Raw genomic sequence first — 24,246 nt, forward strand, 5'->3', positions numbered from 1 at the left:
GAAGTGACATCTCTCAGAGGGGGCGTGGAGGGAAGGGACATCTCTCAGAGGGGGCGTAGAGGGAAGGGACATCTCTCAGAGGGGGTGTAGAGGGTAGGGACATCTCTCAGAGGGGGCGTGGAGGGAAGGGCCATCTCTTAGAGGGAGTGTGGAGGGAAGAGCCATCTCTCAGAGGGGGTGTAGAGGGAAGGGACATCTCTCAGAGGGGGCGTGGAGGGAACGACCATCTCTTAGAGGGGGCGTGGAGGGAAGGGACATCTCTCAGAGGAGGTGTAGAGGGAAGAGACATCTCTCAGATGGGGCGTGGAGGGAAGGGACATCTCTCAGAGGGGGCGTGGAGGGAAGGGACATCTCTCAGAGGGCGTGGAGGAAGGGACATCTCTCAGAGGGGGCGTGGAGGAAGGACATCTCTCAGAGGGGGCATGGAGGGAAGGACATCTCTTAGAGGGGCGTGGAGGATTGGACATCTCTTAGAGGGGGCGTGAAGGAAGGGACATCTCTCAGAGGGGGCGTGGAGGAAGGGACATCTATTGATCAGAGGGGCGTGGGAGGAAGGGACATCTCTCAGAGGGGCGTGGAGGAAGGGACATCTCTTAGACGGGGCATGGAGGGAAGGGACATCTCTCAGAGGGGAATGGAGGTATGGACATCTCTCAGAGGGGGCGTGAGGAAGGGCCATCTCTCAGAGGGGGCATGGAGGAAGGACATCTCTCAGAGGGGGCGTGGAGGAAGGGACATTCTCAGAGGGGCGTGGAGGAAGGCACATCTCTCAGAGGGGCGTGGAGGAAGGGACATCTCTCAGAGGGGCGTGGAGGGAAGGGACATCTCTCAGAGGGGGCGTGGAGGAAGGACATCTCTCAGAGGGGCGTGGAGGGTATGGACATCTCTCAGAGGGGGGTGGAGGGTATGGACATCTCTCAGAGGGGCGTGGAGAAAAGGGACATCTCTCAGAGGGGGCGTGGAGGGAAGGACATCTATTAGATGGGGCGTGGAGGGAAGGAAATCTCTCAGAGGGGCTTGGAGGAAGGACATCTCTCAGAGGGGGCGTGGAGGAAAGGGACATCTCTCAGAGGGGGCATGGAGGGAAGGGACCTCTCTCAGAGGCGGCGTGGAAGGAAGGGACATCTCTCAGACGGGGCGTGGAGGAAGGGACATCTCTCAGAGGGGGGCGTGGAGGGAAGGGACATCTCTCAGAGGGGCATGGAGGGAAGGACATCTCTCAGAGGGGGCGTAGAGGGAATGGACATCTCTCAGAGGGGGCGTAGAGGGTATGGACATCTCTCAGAGGGGCGTGGAGGGAAGGGACATCTCTCAGAGGGGCATGGAGGAAGGGACATCTCTCAGAGGGGCGTGGAGGAAGGGACATCTCTCAGAGGGGGCGTGGGGAAGGGACATCTCTCAGAGGGGGCGTGGAGGAAGGACATCTCTCAGAGGGGCGTGGAGGGCAGGGACATCTCTCAGACGGGGCGTGGAGGGTATGGACATCTCTCAGACGGGGCGTGTAGGGAAGGGACATCTCTCAGAGGGGGCGTGGAGGGAAGAGACATCTCTCAGAGGGGCGTGGAGGGCAGGTACATTTCTCAGAAGGGCGTGGAGGGCAGGGACATCTCTTAGAGGGGGCGTGGAGGGAAGGGCCATCTTTTAGAGGGGGCGTGGAGGGAAGGGCCATCTTTTAGAGGGGCGTGGAGGAAGGACCATCTTTTAGAGGGGGCGTGGAGGAAGGGCAATCTCTCAGAAGGGGCGTAGAGGAAGGGACATCTCTCAGAGGGGGCGTGGAGGAAGGAGCATCTCTCAGAGGGGGCGTGGAGGAAGGAACATCTCTCAGAGGGGGTGTGGAGGAAGGAACATCTCTCAGAGGGGGCGTGGAGGAAAGGGCCATCTGGCAGAGGGGGCGTGGAGGGAAGGAACATCTCTCAGAGGGGGCGTGGAGGAAGGAACATCTCTCAGAGGGGGCGTGGAGGAAGGAACATCTCTCAGAGAGTGCATGCAGGAAAGAGCCATCTCTTAGGGGGGCGTGGAGGGAAGGGCCATCTCTTAGAGGGGGCGTGGAGGGAAGGGCCATCTCTTAGAGGGGGCGTGGAGGGAAGGGACATCTCTTAGAGTGGGCGTGGAGGGAAGTGACATCTCTCAGAGGGGACGTGGAGGGAAGGGACATCTCTGAGAAGGGGCGTGGAGGGAATGGACATCTCTCAGAGGGGGCTTGGAGGGAAGGGACATCTCTCAGAGGTGGCGTGGAGGAAAGGGACATCTCTCAGAGGTGGCGTGGAGGAAAGGGACATCTCTCAGAGAGGGCGTGGAGGGAAGGGACATCTCTTATAGGGGTGTGGAGGAAGGACATCTATTAGAGGGGGCGTGGAGGAAAGGACATCTCTCAGAGAGTGCATGGAGGGAAGGGACATCTCTCAGAGGGGTGTGGAGGGCAGGGACATCTCAAAGAGGGGGCGCAGAGGGAAGGGACATTTCTCAGAGGGGGCGTGGAGGGAAGGGACAGCTCTCAGAGGGGTGTGGAGGGAAGGGACATCTCTCAGAGGGGGCGCGGAAGGTAGGGACATGTCTCAGAAGGGGCGTGGAGGGAAGGGACATCACTTAGAGGGGTGTGGAGTGAAGGGACATCTCTTATAGGGGGTGCGGAGGGAAGGGACATCTCTCAAATAAGGCGTGGAGGGAAGGGACATCTCTCAGAGGGGGCGTGGAGGGAGGGGTCATCTCTTAGAGGGGCATGGAGGGAAAGGCCATCTCTTAGAGGGGGCGTGGAGGGAAGGGACATCTCTCAGAATGGGCGTGGAGGGAAGGAGATCTCTCAGAGGGGGCGTGGAGGGAGGGTCATCTCTTTGAGGGGCATGGAGGGAAGGGCCATCTCTTAGAGGGGTGTGGAGGAAGGGACATCTCTCAGAAGGGGCGTAGAGGGAAGGGACTTCTCTCAGAGGGGGTGTGGAGGAAGGGACATCTCTTAGAGGGGGCGTGGAGGAAGCACCATCTCTTAGAGGGGGTGTGGAGGAAGGGACATCTCTCAGAGGGGCGTGGAGGAAGCACCAACTCTCAGAGGGGGTGTGGAGGGAAGGACATCTCTCAGAAGGGGCATGGAGGGAAGGGACATCTCTCAGTGGGGGCTTGGAGGAAGGGACATCTCTCAGAGGGGGCGTGGAGGAAGGGACATCTCAGAGGGGCGTGGAGGAAGGGACATCTCTCAGAGGGGGCGTGGAGGAAGGGCCATCTCTCACAGGGGATGTGGAGGAAGGGACATTTCTTAGAGGGGCGTGGAGGGAAGGGCCATCTCTTCCAGGGGGAGTGGAGGGAGGGCCAGCTCTCAGAGGGGTGTGGAGGAAGGGACATCTCTCAGAGGGGGCGTGGAGGAAGGGACATCTCTCAGAGGGGGCGTGGAGGGAAGGAACATCTCTCAGAGGGGGGGGCGTGGATGGAGGGAAGGGATAACTCTCAGAGGGGGCGTGGAGGGAAGGGCCATCTCTTAGATGGGGGCGTGGAGGAATGGACATCTCTTAGAGGGGCGTGGATGGAAGGGACATCTCCCAGAAGGGGGCGTGGAGGAAGGGCCATCACTCAGAGGGGCGTGGAGGGAAGGGCCATCTCTCAGAGGGGGCATGGAGGAAGGACATCTCTCAGAAGGGACGTGGAGGAAGGGCCATCTCTCCAGAGGGGGCGTGGAGGGAAGGGACATCTCTCAGAGGGGCATGGAGGGAAGGGCCATCTCTCAGAGGGGCGTGGAGGAAGGGCCATCTCTCACAGGGGGTGTGGAGGAAGGGCCATCTCTCAGAGGGGGCGTGGAGGAAGGGCCATCTCTTAGATGGGGGCGTGGGAAGGGACATCTCTCAGATGGGGCGAGGAGGGAAGGGACATCTCTCAGAGGGGCGTGGAGGAAGGGACATCTCTCAGAGGGGGGTGGATGGAGGAAGGGTAGGGATAACTCTCAGAGGGGCGTGGAGGAATGGACATCTCTCAGAGGGGGCATGGAGGGAAGGGACATCTCTTAGAGGGGGCGTGGATGGAAGGGACATCTCTCAGAGGGGGGCATTTAGGGAATGGCCATCTCTCAGAGTGGGCGTGGAGGAAAGGGACATCTCTCAGAAGGGGCGTGGACGGAAGAGCCATCTCTTAGAGGGGGTGTGGAGGGAAGGGCCGTCTCTTAGATGGGGGCGTGGAAGTAAGGGACATCTCTCAGAAGGGGCGTGGAGGGAAGGGACATCTCTCAGAAGGGGCGTGGAGGGAAGGGCCATCACTCAGAGGGGTCGTTGAGGGAAGGGCCATCTCTCAGATGGGGCATGGAGGGAAGGGCCATCTCTTATAGGGGGTGTGGAGGGAAGGGCCATCTCTTAGATGGGGAGCGTGGAAGTAAGGGACATCTCTCAGAAGGGGCGAGGAGGGAAGGGACATCTCTCAGAGGGGGCGTGGAGGGAAGGGACTTCTGTTGGAGGGGGCGTGGTTGGAGGGAGGGAGGGAAGGGATATCTTTCAGAGGGGGCGTGTAGGGAAAGGACATCTCTTAGAGGGGGGCGTAGATGGAAGGGACATCTCTCAGAGGGGACGTGGAGGGAAGGGACATCTCTCAGAGATGGTGTGAAGGGAAGGGACATCTCTCAGAGGGGGCGTGGAGGGAAGGGACATCTCTTAGAGGGGACATGGAGGGAAGGGCCATCTCTCAGAGGGGACGTGGAGGAAGGGACATCTCCCAGAGGGGGCGTGGAGGAAGGGACATCTCTCAGAGGGGGAGTGGAGGGAAGCGACATCTCTCAGAGGGGGCGTGGAGGGAAGCGCCATCTCCCAGAGGGGGCCTTTAGGGAAGGGCCATCTCTCAGAGGGGGCGTGGAGGGAAGGGACATCTCTCAGAGGGGGTGTGGAGGGAAGGGACATTTCTCAGAGGGGGCGTGGAGGGAAGGGCCATCTCTTAGAGGGGGCGTGGAGGGAAGGGCCATCTCTCAGAGGGGACATGGATGGAAGGGACATCTCTCAGAGGGGCGTGGATGGAAGTGACATCTCTCAGAGGGGCGTGGAGGAAGGGACATCTCTCAGAGGGGGCATTTAGGGAAGGGAGAGGGGGCGTTTGGAGGAAGGGCCATCTCTCAGAGGGGACGTGAAGGGAAGGGAGATCTCTCAGAGAGGTGCGAAGGGAAGGGACATCTCTCAGAGGGGGCGTGGAGGGAAGGGCCATCTCTTAGAGGGGGTGTGGAGGGAAGGGCCATCTCTTAGATGGGGGGCGTGGAAGTAAGGGACATCTCTCAGAGGGGCGTGGAGGGAAGGGACATCTCTTAGAGGGGGCATGGATGGAGGGAGGGAAGGGATATCTCTCAGAGGGGGCGTGTAGGGAAAGGACATCTCTTAGAGGGGGCGTGGATGGAAGGAACATCTCTCAGAGGGGGCGTGGAGGGAAGGACACCTTTCAGAGGGGGATGTAGGGAAGGGATATCTCTCAGAGGGGAGTGGAGGAAGGGCCATCACTTAGAGGTGGCGTGGAGGAAGGGACATCTCTCAGAGGGGGCGTGGAGGGAAGGAACATCTCTAAGAGGGGGCGTGGACGGAGGAAGGGAAGGGATAACTCTCAGACGGGGCATGGAGGGAAGGGCCATCTCTTAGATGGGGGCGTGGAGGAAGGGACATCTCTCAGAGGGGCGTGGAGGAAGGAACATCTCTAAGAGGGGGCGTGGATGGAGGAAAGGGAAGGATAACTCTCAGAGGGGAGTGGAGGGAAGGGCCATCTCTTAGATGGGGGCGTGGAGGGAATGGACATCTCTTAGAGGGGGCGTGGATGGAAAGGACATCTCTCAGAGGGGGCATTGGAGGGAAGGGCCATCTCTTAGAGGGGCGTGGAGGGAAGGACCTCTCAGAGGGGCATGGAGGGGAAGGGCCATCACTCAGAGGGGGCGTGGAGGGAAGGGTCATCTCTCAGAGGGGGCGTGGAGGAAGGGACATCTCTTAGAGGGGGTGTGGAGGAAGGGCCATCTCTTAGATGGGGGGCGTGGAAGTAAGGGACATCTCTCAGATGGGGCGAGGAGGGAAGGGACATCTCTCAGAGGGGGCGTGGAGGGAAGGGACATCTCTAAGAGGGGGCGTGGATGGAGGAAGGGAAGGGATAACTCTCAGAGGGGGAGTGGAGGGAATGGACATCTCTCAGAAGGGGCGTGGAGGGAAGGGACATCTCTTAGAGGGGGCGTGGATGGAAGGGACATCTCTCAGATGGGGGCATTTAGGGAAGGGCCATCTCTCAGAGTGGGCGTGGAGGGAAGGGACATCTCTCAGAAGGGGCGTGGAGGGAAGGGCCATCACTCAGAGGGGTCGTGGAGGGAAGGGCCATCTCTCAGAGGGGGTGTGGAGGGAAGGGCCATCTCTTATAGGGGGTGTGGAGGGAAGGGCCATCTCTTAGATGGGGGGCGTGGAAGTAAGGGACATCTCTCAGAAGAGGCGTGAGGGAAGGGACATTCTGTTAGAGGAAGGGACATCGTGGATGGGGGAGTGGAGGGAAGGGACATCTCTCAGAGGGGGCGTGGATGGAAGGGACATCTCTCAGAGGGGGCGTGGATGGAAGGGACATCTCTCAGAGGGGGCGTGGATGGAAGGACATCTCTCAGAGGGGATGTGGAGGAAGGGACATCTCTCAGAGGGGGCGTGGAGGGAAGGGACATCTCTCAGAGGGGGCATGGAGCTAAGGGCCATCTCTCAGAGGGGCCATGGAGGGAAGGGCCATCTCTTAGAGGGACATGGAGGGAAGGGACATCTCTTAGAAGGGGGACGTGGAGGAAGGATATCTCTCAGAGGGGCGTGGAGGGAAGGGACATCTCTCAGAGGGGGCGTGGAGGGAAGGACATCTCTCAGAGAGGGGGCGTTTAGGGAAGGGCCATCTCTCAGAGGGGACGTGGAGGGAAGGGACATCTCTCAGAGGGGACGTGGAGGGAAGGGACATCTCTCGGAGGGGGCGTGGAGGGAAGGGACATCTCTCAGAGGGGGCGTGGAGGGATGGGTCATCTCTTAGAGGGGGCATGGAGGGAAGGGACATCTCTCAGAGGGGCGTGGAGGGAAGGGACATCTCTCAGAGGGGGCTAGGAGGGAAGGGACATCTCTAAGATGGAGCATGGAGGGAAGGGCCATCTCTTAGAGCGGGCATGGAGGGAATGGACATCTCTTAGAGGGGGCGTGGATGGAAGTGACATCTCTCAGAGGGGGCGTGGAGGGAAGGGACATCTCTCAGAGGCTGGCGTGTAGGGAAGGGCCATCTCTCAGAGGGGACCTGAAGGGAAGGGACATCTCTCAGAGGGGCACGGAGGGAAGGGACATCTCTCAGAGGGGCACGGAGGGAAGGGACATCTCTCAGAGGGGGCGTTGAGGAAGGGCCATCTCTTAGAGGGGGTGTGGAGGGAAGGGCCATCTCTTAGATGGGGGGGCGTGGAAGTAAGGGACATCTCTCAGAAGGGGCGTGGAGGGAAGGGACATCTCTCAGAGGGGGCATGAAGGGAAAGGACTTCTCTTAGAGGGGGCGTGGATGGAGGGAGGGAAGGGACATCTCTCAGAGGGGGCGTGTAGGGAAAGGACATCTCTTAGAGGGGGCGTGGAGGGAAGGGACATCTTTCAGAGGGGGGCATTTAGGGAAGGGCTATCTCTCAGAGGGGACGTGGAGGGAAGGGACATCTCTCAGAGGGGGCGTGGAGGGAAGGGACATCTCTCAGAGGGGGCATGGAGAGAAGGGCCATCTCTTAGAGGGGGCATGGAGGGAAGGGACATCTCTCAGAGGGGGCGTGGAGAGAAGGGCCATCTCTTAGAGGGGGCATGGAGGGAAGGGACATCTCTTAGAGGGGGCATGGAGGAAGGGACATCTCTCAGAGGGGGTGTGGAGAGGAAGGGCCATCTCTTAGAGGGGGCATGGAGGGAAGGGACATCTCTCAGAGGGGGTGGGTGGAGGAGAGAAGGGACATCTCTCAGAGGGGGCGTGGAGGGAAGGGACATCTCTCAGAGGGGCGTGTGGAGGGAAGGGACATCTCTCAGAGGGGGCGTGGAGGGAAGGGACATCTCTCAGAGGGGGCGTGGAGGGAAGGGCCATCACTCAGAGGGGGCGTGGAGGGAAGGGCCATCTCTCAGAGGGGGCGTGGAGGGAAGGGACATCTCTTAGAGGGAGCGTGGATGGAGGGAGGGAAGGGACATCTCTCAGGGGGCGTGGAGGGGAGGGGGAGGAAGGGACATCTCTCAGAGGGGGCGTGGAGGGAAGGGCCATCTCTCAGAGGGGGCGTGGAGGGAAGGGACATCTCTCAGAGGGGGCGTGGAGGGAAGGGCCATCACTCAGAGGGGACGTGGAGGGAAGGGCCATCTCTCAGAGGGGGTGTGGAGGGAAGGGCCATCTCTTAGAGGGGATGTGGAGGGAAGGGCCATCTCTTAGATGGGGCGTGGAAGGAAGGGACATCTCTCAGAGAGGGGCGTGGAGGGAAGGGCCATCTCTCAGAGGGGCGTGGAGGAAGGGACTTCTCTTAGAGGGGGTGGATGGATGGAGGGAAGGGCCATCTCTCAGAGGGGGCGTGTGAGGAAAGGACATCTCTTAGCGGGGGCGTGGATGGAAGGGACATCTCTCAGAGGGGGGCATGGAGGGAAGGGACATCTCTCAGAGGGGGGGCATTTAGGGAAGGGCCATCTCTCAGAGGGGGCATGGAGGGAAAGGCCATCTCTCAGAGGGGGCGAGGAGGGAAAGGCCATCTCTCAGAAGGGCCGTGGAAATAAAAAGGGCAAGATCCACTGCATTGAAACATTCCACCTAACACTACCACTGATAAGACTGCCACTTAAATGTCAGTACTGTCCAACATTTGGCAATGAAATCGAACTTGCACTGATAAGGAATTGAGCTGAATATAGAATTGAGGCCAAAGGCCAAGCACTGGGACGTATGAGGCTTTCAACACTGAAACGAAAATTATTAAGTATAAAAAAAAAGGCTTGAAAGGTTCAGTAGCACACGGAAAAAACCTCAAAGCAGTTGCACTATTAATCAATTATTAGGAGAGGGCTGAGGAACGTGAGGGTTGAGGAACGTAAGATGGAAGAACAAGAATATGAAAGGAGGTACAGTTAAAGGAACGAAAATGGTTGCAGCTGGGGGACGTAGGCTTGCGGCAAAGAACTTTAAGTAATGCCTACAGTGCTCCAAGTGGGGTGCACTGACAGCACTAACCCCACTATAAAGTCAGTAACAATTCAAACTTACATTAATTGTAGAAGCAGTGAGTCCCAAGACTTCTTGAAAGTGCTTCTACGCCCAAATTCCAAGGGTAGTGGCAGTGGAGGTGGGGGGGGGGCTCTTCTGAATCTTTTACAATATTTGGCTCCAGTGCATTCGTGCATGGCATCCAACGGAATATGCTGAAAAGAAAAATACATTGTATTTGACTCTGAATGCAGAACATTACACTATTATACTTTAGATTCCATTTCGTAAGAGGAAAATGTGGGTAAAACTTTGCTTCAGTTGCGCGGCCTGATTCCCTCCTGTCGCCAACCGGGACAGTTTATGCCCTTTTTGGGTGGGTCCAGGGGGAGTGAAGTGCCCCCAGCCAGGTTAGGGCAAGGTGCCCTATGTTAGGTTAGGTAGGTACGATCTTTAGGTAGGTACGATCTGGTTAGGTCAGGACCTGGCATTACAGGAAAGGTTATGTCCATTTATGTATGAGGAACCTGTCCCAGTTGACGACTGGCGGGAACGAGGCTGCGCAGCTGAAGTCAATTTTACCAAAACGTGTATAAAGATTCATAGAAGCAGATGGCGAGGGAGGATTATCTGCAGCCATCGGTTAATCAGCGGCAAGAATTACGCCAGCAGAAAGCAGACCTAGCCTGGCCTAACCTGGTTACAGGGGCACAAGCTACTTTTGCGCTACCCACTTTGGTAAAGTATCCTCAAAAATTACAAATAATGGCCCTAATCAAAGCAATTACAAAGGAAGGTCCCCCCAAAAAATGCACTGGTAAAACTTTGCTTCAGTTGAGCGGCCTGATTCCCGCCAGTCGCCGACCGGAACAGGTTCATCGTACGTATATAAGACAACCATTCCTATAATGCCAGGTCCTGACCTAACCAGATCTTACCTACCTAACCTAACTTAGGGCGCTGTGCCCTGACCTCCAAAAAGGCAGTAACCTGTCCTGGTTGGCGACTGGCGGGAGTCAGGCCACGCAGCTCAAGTAAAGTTTACCTGACAGGCTTAAAACAAAACACTCGAGCAGTGCTTGTATGTAAATTGGCTTTAGGCTACACCATTCCCAAGGGCATAACACACAAAACCAAGTGAAATAAAGTCACTATAAGGGAGACATGAGCTATGGCCTACTGGTATAGAATACAGAATTTAGGCCAAAGGCCAAGCACTGGGACCTTTGAGGTCATTCAGCGCTGAAATGGAAATTGACAGTAAAAGGTTAGGAGGATGTAACAGGAGGAAAACCTCACAGCAGATGCACTGTGAATCAACTGTTAGGAAGATGGAAAGATGGAAGAGAATATAAACTTAGGTACAGTAAAAGAACGAAAGGGGTTGAAGCAGCTAGGGGCCATGGAAGGGATGCTGCAAAGAACCTCAAGTAATGCCTACAGTGCACTGTGTGAGGTGCACTATGGCGCTACCCCCTAAACTAACCTAGGGGTGCTTACTGGTTACAAATTTTGCTGTATTAGCTATGGAAGGAAGTTGTAATTTGATTCATTATTTTTCTCAGTTGCAGTCAAAAGACAGACAAAAATCACAGGTAAAGACACAGGTTAAAAAAGTCACAGCTAAGAGTCAGAAAAAATCACAGACACGTCAGAAAAAAGTCACAAGTAAAAGTCACAGAAAATAAGTCAGGTAAAAATGTCACACAGGTAAAAAAAAAAAACAGGAAAAAGACACAGGTAAAAAAAACAGGAAAAAGTCACAGGTAAAAAAGGCAGGAAAAATTCACGAAAAAGTCACAGGTAAAAAAGGCAGGAAAAATTCACATGTAAAAAAGTCAGTAAAAAGTGTCACAAGTAAAAGTCACAGGTTAAAAAAAGTTAGGAAAAAGTCACAGGTAAAACATAAAAAAGTCACAGGTAAAAAAAATACAGAAAAAAGTAACAGCTAAAAACAGAAAAAAGTCACAGGTAAAAAAACAGAAAAAGTCACAGGTAAAAGGCCATAGGAAAAAATCAGATAAAAAAGTCAAGAAAAAACACTGATAAAAAAGGCAGGTAAAAAAGTCACTGGTAAAGAGTCATAGGTAAAAAGTCACAGGTAAAAAGTCACAAGTAAAAATTCTCAAGTAAAAATTCACTGGTAAAAAGTCACAAGTTACACTGGTAAAAAGTCACTAGTAAAAAGTCATAGGTTAAAACCTGATAAAGTCACAGGGAAAAGTCACTAGTAAAAAAAAGTCTGGGACAGTCATGTAAAAAGTCACAGGAAAGGGAAAAAGAGTCCCATAATATTTCCTTGAAAGTGACCCAAAAAAGTCAGGAAAGTCACAGAAAAAAGTCCCAGGAAGTCACAGGTAAAAATGTCACAGGAAAAATTAATGTGACATTTTCCTAGTCAAATTGTGACTTTTCTCTATCTGACTTTATTACTAGCCACCAAAAATTAATGGAACTTTTTTCCTAACTTGACCTAACTCACCCTAGGGCATCGTGACCTGACCTGACCCAAGAGCTACAAAAGCAATTGCTACAAGTAAAGAAACTAACCTTGCAAAAAGTTCTGGAAATAGCAAGAGCATTAGAAATGGTTAATTATCAATCAAATGTCATTGCAGGTAAGACTTAAAATGACAGCAGCAGCCAGGTAAATCGTGTAGCCTATAAAATGAGTTACCAACATGCAAAGAAAGGGCAAACACATCAATTAGTTAAGCCTAGCCCAGGTATATCCAAGTATAACAAGGGTAAACCAACTGCAAACTCACAGAAAAATCAGTCACATAGGCACACAAAACCCTCAAAAGAAGCCATGCTATAGGTGTGGTAGACAAGATCATTATAGCAATGATTGGGATAAGTGTCCAGCATCAGGTCAGAGGCAATAACTGCAAGAGACGTGGTCATTTAACAAGTCAGTGTAAATTTGCCAAGGCAAAGACCACTAAACATATTAACAGAGGGGGTGAATTCATATGACAGCTCTAGTTCAAATGAAGACAGTGTATATACGACAACAGAAGTAGAAGAATTTGCATTTCACATAAATTCTGTGAACAAAGATGCACAAGAACGTCTTATGGCTCAAATAGAAATAAATGGGAAACTCACACCCATGCAGACAGATACAGCTGCAGACGTAACAATAATTTCTGAAAAAGTTGCACAAACAATACCTAACCTAGTGATAAGACCTTTGGACAAGGTGCTCAAAAGTTACAATGGTACAAACATAGAAGTAGTAGGTTCATCACAAGTGAAAGTACAGTATAATAATCAAGAGATAGGCAAGTTATCATTGACAGTAGTCAAAGGTAAAGGACAAACCTTATTGGGTCTAGATTGGTTAAGCTTTATCAAATTAGATTGGCCTAGTATTCTACAAGGGGTTACAGGTACAAAACAAGAACCAACAGAAGAAATTTCAATAACTAATCTTCTATCAGATTATAAAGAAGTCTTTGAAGACAGAGTAGGTACAGTAAAGAATGCACAAGCAGTCTTAGTTTTGAAGGAGAATGCCACTCCAAGATTTTTTGCTCCAAGACCAGTTCCATATGCATTGAAAACAGCTGTGGAAACTGAAATTAGAAGGTTAGAAAATGAAGGTTCGTGGGAAAAGGTAGATTATTCAGACTGGGCTACACCATTAGTTCTGATTGTTAAGGACAATGGTCAAGTTAGGTTATGTGGAGATTACAAGGTAACACTAAATCCACAATTGCAAGTAGCTCAACATCCATTGCCAAATCCCAAAGATATGTTCACAACTTTGTCAGGATGCTCTGTATTTTCCAAGGTAGATCTAAGACAGGCATTTCGACAGCTTTCCATGAATGAAAATTCCCAAAAGTTATGTACTATAAACACACATTTAGGGCTGTATCATCCAAAAAGACTTCCATATGGAGTCGCTAGCAGTCCAGCTATGTGGCAACAAACAATGGACAAAATATTTGCAGGTATGTTGGGAGTATTCATTTTCATTGATGACATACTAGTAGCTGGTAAAAAAACAAGAAAAGAGCACAGAGAAAGGTTACGTGCAGTTCTACAGAAACTAAAGGAACATAATATCAAAGTCAACAAGAGTAAATGTATTTTAGAAGTTGACTCAGTAGAGTAATTGGGTTTTATTGTTAATGGTAAAGGTATTCACAAGACAAAAGATAAGGTAAATGCAGTACAGTCAGCAAAGGTACCAGAAAATGTAAAGGAATTGCAATCATTTTTAGGTTTAGTAACGTTTTATGGAAATTTCATTCAGAACTTAGCAACAATTGCATACCCATTATATAATATGCTGAACAAGGATGTTAAATGGAATTGGACAAAGGAATATAAAAAAAACCTTTGAAAGAATCAAAGCAGAAGTGACTTCACCCACATTCCTAGTACTGTACATTATCAAATGGATTTGCCAGTAAAGTTGGTTTGTGACGCCTCAAACATAGGTTTAGGTGCAGTACTAGCACATGTAATGCCAGTTGGTACAGAAAAACCTACTGCTTTTGCCTCTAGAGTATTAAACAAAGCAGAAAGAAACTACTCACAAATTGAAAAGGAAGCATTAGCACTAATGTATGGAGTAGAGAAGTTCCCTATGTATCTCTACGGCAGGAAAAAGTTCACGTTAGTTACAGACCACAAACCATTGTTGATGATTTTGGGTCCAAAAGCAAGCTTACCTGCGTTAGTAGCTGCAAGACTACAACGTTGGGCAATAATATTAGCTGCATATGACTATAACATGGAGTATAGACCAACATCAAAGATGGGTAATGCAGACGCTTTGTTGAGATTGCCTGTAGACAAAGCACCAGAAGAACATGATGAAAGTATTCTTTTAATTTCTGCATATAATTTACCTGTTACAGCTAAGGAAATAGCACAAGGTACAAAGAAAGACCCAGTACTCACGAAAGTAGTACAGAGTCTAACAACTGGCAGAGATATTTGTGTAGATGATGTCAATTGTAAACCATACAAAGAGATTTGGAATGAATTGAGTGTCACACAAGATTGTATCCTGAGAGGATCAAGAGTAGTGATTCCAAATGCACTAAGAAACAGGGTTTTATCAGAAATACACGCTGACCACCAAGGTATAGTGAGATCCAAGTCAATTGCTAGATTTTTATGTTTGGTGGCCAGGTGTGGATAGGGACGTTGAAAATTTGGTTAAAAGTGTATGAATTGTGCATTGCAACAAAATAATCCTAAACAAACAAGAATGCATCCATGGGAATTACCCAGATACCCGTGGCAACGTGTGCATATAGATTTTGCAGGTCCATTTTTAGGATACTCATATTTGATACTAGTAGATGCATATAGTAAGTGGCCAGAAGTTATACCAATGCAAACAACATCATTGGTAGTAACTATAAAATCACTCATGCAAATCTTTGCAACGCATGGTTTGCCAGAAAGAATAGTGTCAGACAATGGTCCACAGTTTACTTCACAGGAGTTTAAAGAATTTCTGAATGTGAATGGTATACAACATACATTATCAGCAACTTACCATCCATCCACGAATGGTGAGGCAGAAAGATTTGTCCAAACCTTCAAACATAAGATGAAGTGTAGACAAGCAAACTCTGGTAATGTAACATCTCATATTGTAAAGTTTCTCTTATCCTATAGAACAACAGAAATTACACAGTACTACGGGTGTAACACCGTCATATTTGTTGATGGGGAGGAGGATCAGGAGTAAGTTAGATCTTATGTATCCTAGCTACACAGCGTCAGTTAGAAAAAAAAGGTTATGATCAAGTAAAAAAACTTCCAGAGGTAAAGACATTTCACTCCTTCAAAAGTTATGTCATGGTAAGATCATACAATACACCAGAGAAATGGGTGAAAGGAGAAATTGTCAGGAAGTTAGGAAATTTACATTATGATGTTTACGTCAGTGGAAAGATTGTAAAACGTCATGTTGATCAGTTGCAGTCATTCAGTACAAATAATACAGAAGTACAAGTTTCAAATACCTCAAACTTAAATAACACAGATGTGCAAACTGCTCACCAAGACGTTGAACCTCCAACTATAAATATAGAGGAAAATCTCACAACAGCTCAGGACACATCTCCAGTACTCCCTAACCGAATGAGTAGAGGAAAACCTCCTGAAAGATTAGATTTGTAAGTGTTGAGAAACAGTTCTGTTTCTTAGTCACATGTAAAGGGGGAGGAGACTGTCATGTATGTCTTAACATAAGTGCAAGACATGTTATATAACGCCAGAATCCGTAGACGGCGTTCAGTTCAAAGCTGCAGCTAGATGTTGCGTAATGCTGTAGAGTATAAGTGTAATCAGTTATTGTTGTGTTAGTATCGAATCCGACACACAGGCTTCGATCCTATGAGTTCTACCTCATGTATGTAGAATATAATTCCTTATTGTGTATCGAGCTCCGATGCTCATATGTCTTGTTATGATTCCATTGTATATGCTTTTGTATTTTGTATACATCTCTTACCGCCTTCTTCTCAAATGAAGCAGGGAATAAACACGAGCTGAAAGATATACCTTTATTATAGCCCTTCATCCTCGGACATCTGCGACGAGAATGGGACCAAACCTCAAATACTACATACATCATATTTACCTTGCAGGTAAGAACGAAGAATTGTAGTATGTGTTATAAATAACATCACGTCACCAACCAGGGTGCCACTGTGATCAAGATTGTAGCCTGCTGGAATCCTAACTTGACCATGCCAATAGGGTATTAAATAGCCTAGGCTACTTTGCCAATAGGCTACATAGCCTAGGCTACCTTGCCAATAAGCTACAAGCCTAGGCTACTTTGCCAATAGGGCATAGCCTGGGGCTACCTTGCCAATAGGCTACATAGCCTAGGCTACCTTGCCAATAGGCTACATAGCCTAGGCTACCTTGCCAATAGGCTACATAGCCTAGGCTACCTTGCCAATAGGCTACATAGCCTAGGCTACCTTGCCAATAGGCTACATAGCCTAGGCTACCTTGCCCATGTTAAGTTTGAGGATCACATTGCCTAAAATAATTATATATGTCCTGGGCAAAAGCCATTTGAATGAACCCTGACATTAAATTCCATAACTCATTGTATTAATTATTCTAATTTTGATGTTAAAAAAAAATGTGCAGGTAGATCTAAGCCGGCTGTCCACGGTGAGCTAGGCTATGGCAGTTGACTTTTTCTATAGAACTTTACCTGCTGAACAAGAATTTAAAGTAATATTTTGGCAGTCAAACGTAATTAAGCTGTAAATTACCTTAGAACTGCAGCCGACAGTAAAGGGGACCCGTTGGGAATCAGGGTTTTGGGTGAGGTAAAACCCTTTCGAGAATAGCTAACAGTAAGGGGGGCCCATTTGGAATTTGGGGTTTTCGGCAGGGTAAATAACTTGGGAAAAGGTTTGGGTACCTTACTGTTGTATTTCCTGTTACATATGTCATTTGGAACACGAAGAACAAGCGTAAAAAGAAGGGCAAATAAATGGATAGCGGGAGCCATTCCAAGGGCACTTTTCCTTCATTACTAGCACTACTGATTCTAAGCCTTAGCACGCACGTGCTAGCTTTCGGTTCACCAATCAGCAGCTGCCAGTTTTCTGTGCTTAGTGAGAGCTGCAAGAGACTGACAACTGACGTTTTCCTGAGTTTTTTACTTGCTGAACAAGAATATAAAGTAATTACCTCTTGCCAGAACATACTAGCTTGCCAAGAATCTTAAAAAGTACAGATAAGGTGCGCAGCGCCATTCTGCGACCTATAGAGGCCACCCAAGTTGAAAGCACAAATGGTAATGTTATGTTTCCCATTTATGAAAGCTTCGAAAAGTGTGCAGTGGAGCTAGACTATGGCAACTGACATTTTTCTAGGTTATTTTACTTGCTCTACAAGAGTTTAAGGTAATATTTTGCCTGTCGGCTGCTGCTAAACTGTACTTTACCCGAGCTGTGTGAGCGACCCATTGATACAGACGTGCAGTTTTCAAGGGTCAATTACATTTTAGTTACAGCCGACGGACAAAATATTTTAAATTCTTGTTCAGCCGGTAAAATAACATGGGGAAATGTCAATGCCTAGGCTAGCTCACTGCGGACAGCTGGCTTAGCATTACCAATAAGTCAGGTAAAAAAAGTCACAGGTAAAAAAAAAAAAAAAAGCCAAGAAAAAGACAAAGGTAAAACGGCCAGGAAAAGCCACAGGAAAAAGACACAGGTAAAAAAGGCAGGAAAAAGTCAGCAGTAAAAAAAGTCAGGGAAAAGTGTCACAAGTAAGTCACGGGTAAAAAAAGTTAGAAAAAAAAGAGTAAAAAAGTCAGTTAGGTAAAAAAGTCACAGGTAAAAAGCCATAGGCAAAACTCACTGGTAAAAAAGTGAGGTAAAAAAGTCACTGGTAAAGTCAGATAAAAAAGTCACGGGTAAAAAGTCATAAGTAAAAAAAATTCACAGTCACAGGTTAAAAACAGCCACAGGTAAAAAGAGTCAATGGTAAAAAGTCATGTAAAAAAAAAAAGTCATAGGTAAAAAACTGGTAAAGTCACAGGGAAAAGTCACTTGTAAAAAAAGTCTGGGACAAAGTCATGTAAAAAGTCACAGGAAAAGGAAAAAAGTCCCATGATACTTCCTTGAAAGTGACCTAAGAAAGTCAGGAAAGAGTCATAGAAAAAGTCCCAGGTAAAAATGTCACAGGAAAAAATTAATGTGACATTTTCCTAACCAAATTGTGACTTTTCTCTGACTTTGTTACTAACCACCAAATATTAATGCGACTTTTTTCCTAACTTGACCTAACTCACCCTAGGACATCGTGACCTGACCTGACCCAACCAGGGTGCCACTGTCAAAGATCGTAGCCTGCTGGAATCCCAACTTGACCATGCCAATAGGGTACATAGCCTAGGCTACCTTACCAATAGGCTACATAGCCTAGGTTACCTTGCCAATGAGCTACATAGCCTAGGCTACCTTGCCAATGGGCTACATAACCTAAGCTACCTTGCCAATGGGCTACATCGCCTAGGCTACCTTGCCAATAGGGTACTAAACAGCCTAGGCTAACTTGCCAGCGGGCTACATAGCCTAGGCTACCTTGCCCATGTTAACAAGTCTGAGGATCATATGCCTAAAATAACAATATATGTCCTGGACAAAAGCCATTCAAATTAACCCTGACATTAAATTCCGAAACTCATTGTATTAATCTAATTTTGCGTTGAAAAAATGTCCAATTTGGCCCTAGCCCACTGAATGAAATAAATTCCAGCCACAAAATGACTTCGAACCAAAACGAGATTCCAACTTTGAAGTGTGAGTAGTGAGCCGGCTGGAAATCGCCGGGCCACGCCGCCATGTTTTCAAGGCTAGGCTCCCTAGAGGTAGCTAATATTTCATTGTTAACCATCCTAATTACAACAATCACCTCAGGCAAATTTCAACAAGAAATGGATAATATATTGAATGAACTTCATATTTAACATCAACGCGGCGCCATACTGTTAATTTTAACAATGATGATACGGATGATAAACGTCTTGGTCATCGGCGCTCAACTTTTGGACATGACGACGTCCTCAGGGCTACCGAGGGTGAGCAAGCATATATAGCCTATATATTATAAGGTTATATGACCATATACTAATTAAAAACTTACCATATTAACAGTTACTGTAATGAGTAATGTTACGGCCCCTTGGAGGCGTTTTGGATATTAATAGACACTCGCATTCAAATCCATTAGACACTTTTGACTAACGGGCGCGTTTCTTTGTCAATGATTAATTACATCAGCCCTAATTCCGAATTTGAAGTGCCTGTGAATAAATTCTCGGCAATTTCACTCTGAATTACCCTCATGTATTATCAATCGAATTACCCTTAACAAAATACCAAACCAAATTTGGCAAAAATCAGGTAATGTACTAACCTTATAGTGTCACTTTTAGGGAAGGAACCCTACCACCACAATACACATCTTGATTTCACATTTAGTTCCTATATATCGCCAATCATCTGCGTTATTGCCGCCGAAAAATACGCATAACCGGCGTAATTAGCAACCGGATTAAGTCAACATACGGCTAAAATGATTAAAGCACCAAACTAAATTCATTATGTTTAAATAATAATCGGTTAAACGCACACATCTTGGTTATCGCCAAAGGGAAACGCCGAAAAATACGCATAAAGGTTGAACGACCGCCATAAATTGGGTGTTTAAATATAGTCGATTCACTTAAGGTAGATTCTTGGGCCTTAAGAGACGTTTGTTTGGCGGCCTCTGATTGGCTGGTACAGGGAGGTATGCAGCTCGCTCACTGTTGCATTTTAACGTCTGTAGTTCAGAAAACTTGAAATATCTTTATATTTCTTCATTTATCTCACGTTTTACACAAGATAGGGCAGTTTTGGTCATACCATAGAATTCGGTATTAATTGTACAACTAAATCATGATTTCCTGAAATCAGTAAGATAAAACACAAAGGAATTACAGTAAAAGTGAAGAGAGAAGCATTTCATTCTTTATACCTGTTTTTACATCTCATCGGATTTTGCATCATTCATGCGATCAAGATAAAATAAAGTGTTTTCATACAACAAATTCACCCTGAATACGCTGGTGCTTTCAGATTTTAGATGCGTGTGATATGTGAAGAGAAAATGAAGAATATGTCTTATTATGTTGCATCTGTTCTTGACTCAGTTTGGCAGTAGAAACCGAGAGATGGTGATCTGCAAAGCTGAGGCGCCGTTGACAGTTGCCAGTTAGCAATATGAGAAGTTAACAGTTTCGACAATATTTACCGTATTATTATGTCTACATTTTCTGTAAATAAAGGCATAGAATTCCCATTATGAATGTCGAACTTTTTCACTCCAGTATCATATAATTATGTCCGTACGTCTGGACATATCTGATAAGAAAAAATTAATAATCATATGGATGCATCTGGATGTGTTGGCTTCAATTTAGGCTAGGTGAGAAATTTGCATACTGTAGGCTACATGATAAATAACAGGCCTGCACAGTTATCAAATATAACATGTATATAGAGGAATAAACGTTCTGGTGTAAGAGCATCTCAAACAAATTCTGAAAAAGACAGAATTTTATATTCATTACATCGCCAATAGATTTTATGGTAAGAAATAAAAGATGTACTTTCGTTCATTGAATGAACATATAAAAACCATCATCTTTTCGTGTTATTGACCAAAGAAGCAAGCGGCCATAATAATGAACTCATAATTATTTAGCCTGTTATTTATCATGTAGCCTACAGAATGCAAATTTCTCATCTAGACTAAATTGAAGCCAACACAACCAAAGGCATCCATATGATTATTCATTTTTTCTTATCAGATATGTTCAGAAATACGGGCATATATGATATTGGAGTGAAAAAGTTCGACAGTCATAATGTGAATTCTATGCATTTATGTACAGAAAATGTAATGACATAATAATACGGTAAATATTGTCGAAACTCCAAACTTCTCATATCGCTAATTGGCAATGTCAATAATTACATGTCAACGCTTTCTCGCTGGTTTGCAGATCACCGTCTCTCGGTTTCTACTGCCAAACTGAGTCAAGTACAGATGCAACATAATACGACATATTCTTCATTTTTCTTCACATATCACACGCATCTAAAATCTGAAACCATCAGCGTATTCAGGGTGAATTTATTGCAAAAAACACTAGTTTTATTTTATCTTGATCGCATGAATGATGCAAAATCCGACGATATGAAAACAGGTATAAACAATGAAATTTCTCTCTTCACTTCTACTCGTTGTAATTTCTTTGTGTTTTATCTTACTGGTTTCAGAAAATCACGATTTAGTTGTACAATTAAAATGATCCTATGGTATGATCAGAACTTTCCTATCTTGTGTAAAACGTTGATGAATTAAAAAATATAAATATATTGCTAGTTTTCTGAGCTACAAACGTTAAAATGAAACTGAGGCTGCAGACCTCCCTGTACCAGCTAATCAGAGGTCGCCAAACAAACGTCTCGTAGGCTAGTTGAATCAGCTATAGCAGTTTGCTGCACAGAGTTGCCAGACTGCCGAGAGACCTGACGGCCAAACTTTTCCCCCTTCACGGCCAAATTTCGGCCAAATATTTCAACAGGCTTACTGACATAACAACACTAAGCATTTTTAACATTTTCTTTTATCATCATGACCTTGACAGTAAACATGGCAATAAATAAATATGTAAACAAAGAAATACATATGTAAATAAGCAAAAACTGTTTTTTATTTACAAACAAGCATAAAATGGAAAAATGCAAAGATAATAAACAACAAACACTGACACGCACAAACATACGTTTAACATACATGAAAATCACTGTACGTGTGTGTGAAAGAGAGAGAGAGAGAATTGACATACACGATAAATATAAGGTATATATACACTGAATATAATATCTACTACACATACGTGCGTGTGTGAGATGATGATGATGATGCATAACACATACTTTCACTCACAATATGTATTTTTGCTAAGGATGTTATTCCTCTTGAGGATGACCAAACAAAAACCCAAATTACAACTAAAACCCCAATCCAAGTGGTAAGGACACCCTTTTATCCCTCCAACCCTCTTCTCCTTATATCCATTTCCCAATGATCTTTTTTTATATATATTTCATTCACATCTTGCTCCCCGCTGGCATTATCTAAATCTAATCTATAGGCCTATGTATTTACGATAGTCAAGAATCATACATTAACATGTGGATATTGAAATTACAAGAAAAATAATCTGGCATAAGAAAAAGGGTGAAAAATGCTTACATTCATCTTATGAGATGTTTCAGGATGGTTGATGATGTCAAAACTTAATTTAATTACTGAAATTCAGGAACTCAAAATATTATCAGCTTCATTCTCTTCGGTACTTCTCTCATACACATTAGTCGACTTGAATAATTCCAGCATAAGTGGTGTAACTTTACAATCTCGACAGCATTTGCCTTGGAACTGTAAGTGAGCTCGTACTCTAATTATGGCCTCTAACATTTCAGAGTCCAAGCGATTTCTTGATTTTTTTTTTACATTAGTTACCGTAGAAAACATCCGCTCAACTACTGCATTACTTGTGGGTGTTGTTAGACAAGCTAACGCATAATTTCCTAATTCCTCAAAAGGCTTTTCACCTGTCGAACTTGTGTACTGTACTACCCCAGGCCAAAAAGATGATGATTTCTTTGGAATTTGCCCTTTAAATATGGATTCTTCAGCCCAAGATACATGTATAATCTTTCTGTACTGTTGCTCGTTAAGATCCTCTCTTTCCTTAAGAAAGTGAGGCATTGGAAGCTCTTTGAATGGAACCCATTCGGTCTGACTTAATACCTTGCATGGTGATAGGGCACTGAAACCTTTGAAAATTCCTGTAAAAGCTGGAAGTCTCTTTTCCACTTGGTGCAACGCTTCCGTCAGCATAGTAGCGCATCGATTTTTACCTCCTCTATTTTACGCACTGCTTCAGCAGAATGATGGTGTTACAAAAGGAATCTATCTGATGCATGTGAGAATTTGGCCCCAAAGTCAATAGAGTTTAATAATAAGGGTTTCCCACTCCTATCGAGTAGTCTGTCTCGTAGACTCTTGTGGTGTAAGGTCAACTCTTTTAAAAGTTCTACTGGGTCTCCATCGGTTGTTTGAAAGAGTGAATTAACTCTTTCAAATTCAGTAACTATGGGAGATATGAAATGAAAATATATAAGATTGATTGGATCATCTAACATTTCAGAGATTTCCCTTGCCTTGTAACGGCAAGATACGTCTGCATTGGGATGTGCAACAAGGAAGTAGGCTTTCAGCTCTTCCCAGTTTGTTAGTATATTATAAATGACCTTGCCACGTACTAACAGTACTCTTTCTCTCCCTCCTCATTTGGATCCATTATCATGAACAGTTCTGTAACTTAAAAGCTTCTCTGCGGATATTGCTTTTCGAAAACCACTTGGGCACTTCTTGCAAGATATAACCAAGATTAGAAGGTAGTTTTTCAAATTCCTTTTCGATGCACAAGGAAAGAGAATGACAGACACACCTGTTCAGCTGGCAATTTGGAGACTGTTCTCTTATTCTAGACCAAACCGAGTTATGTTCACCTACCATGGAAGAGGCACCATCGCTGCCAAACCCCACACAATTCGACCACTCCAGTCCTATTTCTTTCAGTGTTACTTGGTGTTTCAAACAACTCTCGACCTGTAATTCCAGCAACTGGCAGAAGGCCTCCAAGCTCAGTGACAATATTGCATCTTAAATTACTATAATATCTAAGAACAATGCAAAGATGTTTGTTTACTGCAACATCAGTTGACTCATCCACGAGTAAAGAATACTTTTTTCCTTTACATCTTGTTTGACTTCCTCAAACAGTGCAGGCGAGATTACCTTGGAAATTAACTTGCTGCATTTTGTACGATGTAGATGCAAATTCTCAAGTTCGCTACCTTTTCTATTCCTTTTCATGATTTCACCAAGGTGATCAATGCTTGCTATTGGACAATGGCAAGTTATAGATACTGCAAACTCTAACTCCACTCGTTTTATTTCATTTTCATTTTTTCTTCGGAGTGACAGTTACAGGGAGGGAGGTAGGGAGTGCCCTACTGTAGACTGTGATGATGCTGCACTTATTTATCCTAATCATGATTGTGACCTTTTGATTTTCCATGGTCTGCCAACGATAAGCTTTCGGAGCTACGTATATGGGTTTTACAAATCTTCTGACAAAAAGCAGTTTCACTTCCATCACTGGCTCTACAAACCCACACATATTTTTCTTCCCAAGATTTGTTATATTTTCTTCCACTGTCATAGCAACCTTTCCATTTGCTACCAGGCATTTTGAAAAAATATCACCAGTACCGTAAGGTGTTAAACAGAAGTTTGAAATGGTAGCTTATAGACAGAATTGACTCAGCAACTAAATCAGGGTGCTTAAGCAAACTGTGAACAGTAGAAATTTAAAGTTGGCTTTAAAACTTAAATAAAAATAGGATAATATAACAAATAACATTTTTGAATTGTACATAACTTAAGTAGAAACAGGATAATATAAGAAGTATG

General features: G+C 46.2%; 1 long non-coding RNA gene and 1 pseudogene across 1 annotated transcript in view; both read right to left on the reverse strand.

Annotated features, from left to right (window-relative positions):
- Positions 1-19,273, reverse strand: part of LOC136837837 (uncharacterized) — a 37,517-nt gene extending 18,244 nt beyond the window's left edge. Inside the window, exons 1-2 of the long non-coding RNA XR_010852790.1 lie at positions 19,063-19,273; positions 9,193-9,347 (exon numbers count right to left, since the gene is read on the reverse strand). This is a non-coding gene — a long non-coding RNA (uncharacterized lncRNA). The remainder of the gene's footprint in view (positions 1-9,192; positions 9,348-19,062) is intronic.
- A 3,756-nt stretch (positions 19,274-23,029) lies between these two features.
- LOC136837831 (SCAN domain-containing protein 3-like) lies at positions 23,030-24,023 on the reverse strand (annotated as a pseudogene).
- Between the last annotated feature and the right edge of the window lie 223 nt (positions 24,024-24,246).

Source organism: Macrobrachium rosenbergii, unplaced genomic scaffold (genome assembly GCF_040412425.1).
Source record: "Macrobrachium rosenbergii isolate ZJJX-2024 unplaced genomic scaffold, ASM4041242v1 13869, whole genome shotgun sequence".
Taxonomy (NCBI): Eukaryota; Metazoa; Arthropoda; class Malacostraca; order Decapoda; family Palaemonidae; genus Macrobrachium; species Macrobrachium rosenbergii.